Below are 5,596 nucleotides of genomic sequence, written 5' to 3' on the forward strand. Positions count from 1 at the left end.
AACACACTTTCTCACTTTTTTCAAGTCTTAAGCTCAACTCTTTTTCCCATCCCCTTTCTTTTACAGCAAAATAATTATGACAGTGAAGTTGAACAGAGTTTGAGTCGATGCAGCGGGGCAGGCTCCCTCAACTGCGATGATCATTCTTTGCTGCATCTGAAGTTGATCATTATTGCATTTCTTTGAAATATTGCTCTAAGAATCGCATTTCTTGAGAACTTTCCATTGCACTTCCCATGCATGCTCTGCCTCCGCGAAAATATTTTACTGAAAACTGAGATCCTCGCACCCTGAACATAATAGACGAGTTAACAAGTTCATGCCCGCACAGAGACAAATTCACGCTCAAAAACTGTCGAGTACGTATGGACCTTATTGTAGAAAATTGCGCGCCCCTGTGTAATCTTGCCAAAATTTAAAAAATTAAAGGTCACTCGCTTAAGGTGCTTGTGGTCAGAGGTGTCGCAAAAAAGCGATGAATTATCTTTGAAGCCCTAGATTTCATTTATCAAATAGTGTAATCTAATGCTCCTGTAAAGTTGAGCGCTTTTAAAAAATCGTGGTGAGACTATCAGAGTCTATATATATGGAGTAGCTACAAATCTCAAGAATCGATACAGACACCATACGACATTTCAAGCGAGTCCCGATTCCATACAGAAACTATAACACAGATATGGACTTTCGAGGAAGGAAAATATCGTACAAATTGAAATGGATAGATCTCAAGAAATGAGAAGTCTAGGGCAACGCGAAGGCTCCTTTTCCTAGCCTATGCCTTGTGGAGTTATTGTGGTAGGGGTGGTGCCATTCCCCAACCTCGTTCCTAGGGCTTTTCTCCGCCGAGAGTAGGGCGCGTTACCAGTCTTTTCCTGCCCGCCCTACTCTTGGCGCCGAAAAGCCCTGGGAACGAGGTTGACTATTCCCATCTCTTCGGTAATACTAGAACTCATTTTACTGACTTCAATTGGATAGAAAACGGAGTAAAGTTTGGAATGCGAGTGCTGGGGTTCGAGCCACTCATGTATCGTGGTACGAGTAGTTTTATCAACAACCACTACATATGGTCAGTAACCTTGATTCCCAGAGCTTTCCTCCGCGGAGACGTGGGTGAAAAGCCCTTGAAACGAGATGGTATGGTCAGATATCTTTGGCTGAAATCGAACCTAAAGATATCCACTGAGCGGAAAAAATTCTCATTTGAAAGAACAATCATTTAAACTGAAACAGATACGTCCTTAGAACTTGAAGTTAAGAAGTATATTTCTAGTTTCAGAGATTATGATAGATGCCATTAGGGAGCTTAAGCACGCGCGTTTTTTGAGACGCGGACGGCAACCAGTAGTGAGCTGTTTTCTCTTTTAACTTGTCTTTACACAACCACATTTATATTGCTAAGTATTCTTTCTCCATTAGAGATGATAAGTATAAAAATCTGGGAGATACCACTGTCCTGGCACATGAAATGTTCTCTTCCGGTTACCGTCCGCGTCTCAAAAACGCGCGTGCTTGATCCCTATTAACAACTTGTGTGGAGTAGCTCGATAACTGCGATGATCTATATATCTTAGAAAACGGGTTTTTATCCGCTGTTTCAATATCTGCTTAACAAATAGACTCCCATGTTGCCGTGCGTCTGTTCAGTAATAGATCACAGATTACGTCAAAATGTTGTAAGAACAAAAATGTGGCACACGAGGGGATAGCCGAGTGTGTCACTAATGTTCTTACCACATTTTGACATCCTTAGTGATTTAGTACTGAAGAGGCGCACGGCAACATGGAATTTATTGGTTTTATATAGTAAAAAGTTAAACGTTTGTAATGATGACGTCAGCTCTGCGTCTATTCTCTATTAGATCATAGATGAGAACTAACCAAAATGTGTGCATTACTGAGATGATCTATATGTCTATCATACACTTTATCTTTGATCATTTCGTAGTTTGCTTTAATTATAGTGTGAGAATTAATAATTAATAATTAATGACTATTCCAATTGATTTTAGTAGTCTTTTAAGCTTAAAATTAAATCTTGAATGCTCCTTTATCATTACTTTATGTTTGCATGTATAATATTATTCCGAGTTGTTTACATTTTTAGGGCGCATTCTTTTGGGGGTTTTACCCTGTAATAGGAACACAGGTAATAATCGGTTTAACTGTGTTTTGGCAATTACTTCTTTTTCGGCTTGGACGACTTGCTTTGCTGTGGCTAGAAGCACCATCAGAGCTTGGGTTGAATTAACGCCAGCCCTTCAGACACGTTAAATACCAAAACATGTCACGCACCTGCCAACGGCTCATCAAGAAGAGCCTCTATCACCCATACTTGGCCCTGGCCTAGTAGTCAACTCTTTCGCTCACGAGTAGACTTATTTAAAGGGAACCTCCACTAACAAAATAACTTTAACCACGGAGCATACTGTTTACAATTAACATTGTTCAAACTTTTTCCAATCAAAGCGTTTATATTCGAGAAAAATGAACTTGAAAAACGCTTGTTTTGGTTTTCAAATTTCCCGGGCGCCACCATCTTGAATGATTGTGACGTGTCGTGGTTGCCCTATTGTTCCAGAACAAACGCTCTTTGTGTCAGAACAAAGAGCGTTAGGGCAGAACAGAGAGGCAACCCCGACACGTCACAATTATTCAAGATGGCGGCGCCCAGGAAATTTGAAAGCCAAAACAAGCGTTTTTGAAATTCATTTCTTTCGGATACAAACGCTTTCATTGGAAAAAGTTTGAACAAATTTAATTGTTAGCCTTGTGTTCTGTGGTTTAAAGTTATTTTGTTGTTTTAGTGGAGGTTCCATTTAAAGAATGCATCCCTTGGGAGATTCAGCACGCCCACTGTTGTAAAGGCCAATCGAAACAGAGCTATCTCAGTGTCAAGGAAAATATGATACTTTTTCGCGGGAAAAACCTTCTCCTAAAAAAAGCTTTACTCGGGAAAGGGTTAACTCAAGGAATTAGTGGAGAAAGAGGCTTCCTTCCGATTGATGAGCTCCTGGTCTAGCGGTATAACTCAGTAAGAGACAGTATGTTTTAAAGCCGTGTTCGACGCTTTGATCTTCAAGTTTTTCTCTCACTTTTTTGATGAGTAACCTCTTCCAGAAGAGAAAAGGTCATCTCGGAAGAAAAAAACGACAGGATATGTCATTTTTTTCGGGAAACGGTCTCAAAAGAATGCGCCGTACAGTTGTACATTTAAAAGTCTGGAATCACAAAACGTAAAAATATACTTTCGACAATCTATCCAAAGGGTTAGCGCGAGATAAAAAGAAAACTATTGAAGAAGAACCAGTGTAGTTGACTTTTAATTAGTGACCAGAGTACTAGTCCACAGTCAAATGAGTGTGCTACAACCAGGCGCTTTCGTGTCGGCAGGAAAAGGACTCGTTTCCAGAGCGCCTAATGGGTGGTGCTTTGCAATTTCCGGCTGTAAATCGTTCGTTGTGAAATAATGGAATCATGTGTGCCTTTTGGACATGATGTGGACTAGTAAACTTTATAAAAAAAGTGTGAAAATTCGTATTAAAACTACGACTTGTTGTGACTTTGTGTAATGCCACAATTTACTGCCTGAATGGAGCCGAAAAAATGACAGTTAAGTTTTATGGACTGCAGTTATCGGTTAACTGTGTTTTTCCTCTTAAAAAAGGCTGGTTTTCAGATCTCACCACAAGCATTAGATCAGGTAAATTAGTGTGTTTTGACTGACGTTTTGACTGATTTACTAAAAGTTACCCATGACCAATACCCCACGGAGCTTGTATGTTGCTGACCTCTCCCTTAAAAGTATTTTTCCTCCGTTTACCGTCGACAATGATGGGTTTTTTTAAGTTTGTGTTTAGTCGGTGGTATTCAAAAAATCTAAACAAGCAAAAATAATATCATTAGAAGCAATCGAAAAGGAACAATTTTCAAGATGCAGAAAGAGTTGTGTTTCAGGGGTAGACTGAACGACTGAGTTAGAGAGTTAATGTGGTTCAATTTCGTTCCCAGGGTAGAGGCAAGGAAGAGAGACCCTGGGAACGAAGTTGAATGTGGTTCAGCTCACATATTTTCATCCCAAGCGGACAGAAAACCTCTCCTGTGGAAGAGTGTCACCTTTACCCTGGGATTGAAGTTACTATTTCCGCTTAAAAGTTTAGTCATTACTTTCTTCATATCTTTTTTTGGTTGAAACCTCAAAAATATAGGTCAGTCGGGGGAAGGTAAACAGAGAAAAAGAAGCGGACGGCCTTATGCTTAATAGTGGCCTTCAGACTGGAGTACGAGAACAAGTACCAGTGCGATTTTTCTGTGCTGGGAACGAAAATTTTCGAATTGCGCGTTTTCAAAACTGAGATCTCGTACACGCAGTTGTCCTTGTACTGCAATCTGAAGGTCGCTATTGAAAACTAGCCTTTATTACGGTGTATCCCATTATAATCTCCCACTTTTACACTTTTACGTGAGCATTTACAATCAAAGAAATCAACGTCAATTACATTTTCTGTTAGCCGGTCTGGGGTAAATCTTCCGGCTTCAACCTAGCAAATAGTTCCTTGATTTCTCAACAGGGCACAATCTATAAAAGCCTAGTGCCACCCATACACCCACATGTTCACACGCATGCTCAAGGAAGCTCGTATCTGAATATACGTTCCAGCACTTAGCAAAGTCCCTTTTTGACTTATGCCTGTTTCTGCTTAGGTGGCTTCGTACACCACAAGCTTTTTTAGAGACATCACGCTAAGTCGGCCACTTCTGCTGGAGAGAACAAGACAGCTACAACAATAGGGACTCCATCCCCTAGTCTATTTCGAATAGTGTGTGGGATCTTTAACGTCCCACAGAGTTTAGGAACAAAAGTTGATTGAAGGGACCTGTGGTTCATATTCCTTATCCGAGAAGACTTGAAATGAAATTACAAATCCAGCACCTTCTCCTCAGTTATTTCAAGATCTGAGTGTTGGGTCTCCCGCATAACAGCGCAACCAACTGAGCCACCGACGTGCGTATTAGAGGTATCCTCCAAAAAAAAAAAAAAAAATTAAACTTTAACTACAGGAAATGATAATACCTGGCATACACCTTTATTCGCCTTGTACAGCAGAAACCCAAAAGGGTTGAAACGTGTAACGGCCCCTTGTGTGCTGGGAAACAAGCTTCTGAATATTCAATTTGCTAAGTACCATATTTGAAACAACAAGAGAGAAACATTCAACCAATCAGTTCGCAAGAACACCGTGACGCAATAGCACCAATGTTCTCGCGCGAATTTAACTGGAGCGAGGGTTTTCCAAATATGGTACTTAGCACTGAATATTCGGAAGCTGTGAACGCGCGTTACACTTTTCAACCCTTATGAGTTTCTGGTAAAAGGTAAAGTCTGCTTACGAGCCAAGTGGCCCATTAAGCTGGAGGTTATCCCGATTTCTGTAGCATGAAGCGACTAGGAGTATTTCTACTCCCCCCTGGATGGGATGCCAGTCCATCGCAGGGTTAAATTCGCCAGTACTCAGTAATGCATCTGAGTGGAGAGAGGCAACGTGAGAGTGAGAGTAAAGTGTCTTGCCCAAGAACACAACACAATGCCCCCAGCCAG

General features: G+C 40.8%; 1 protein-coding gene across 1 annotated transcript in view; it reads left to right on the plus strand.

Moving 5' to 3' along the window:
* LOC137993662 (short transient receptor potential channel 4-like) overlaps positions 1 to 2,463 on the plus strand; it is a 30,355-nt gene extending 27,892 nt beyond the window's left edge. Inside the window, exon 8 of the mRNA XM_068839628.1 lies at positions 1 to 2,463. This exon is cut by the window's left edge and continues 1,015 nt beyond it. The gene's annotated coding sequence lies outside the window, so the exon portion shown is untranslated.
* Positions 2,464 to 5,596: the final 3,133 nt, after the last annotated feature.

This window comes from Montipora foliosa, chromosome 2 (genome assembly GCF_036669935.1).
Source record: "Montipora foliosa isolate CH-2021 chromosome 2, ASM3666993v2, whole genome shotgun sequence".
Classification (NCBI taxonomy): Eukaryota; Metazoa; Cnidaria; class Anthozoa; order Scleractinia; family Acroporidae; genus Montipora; species Montipora foliosa.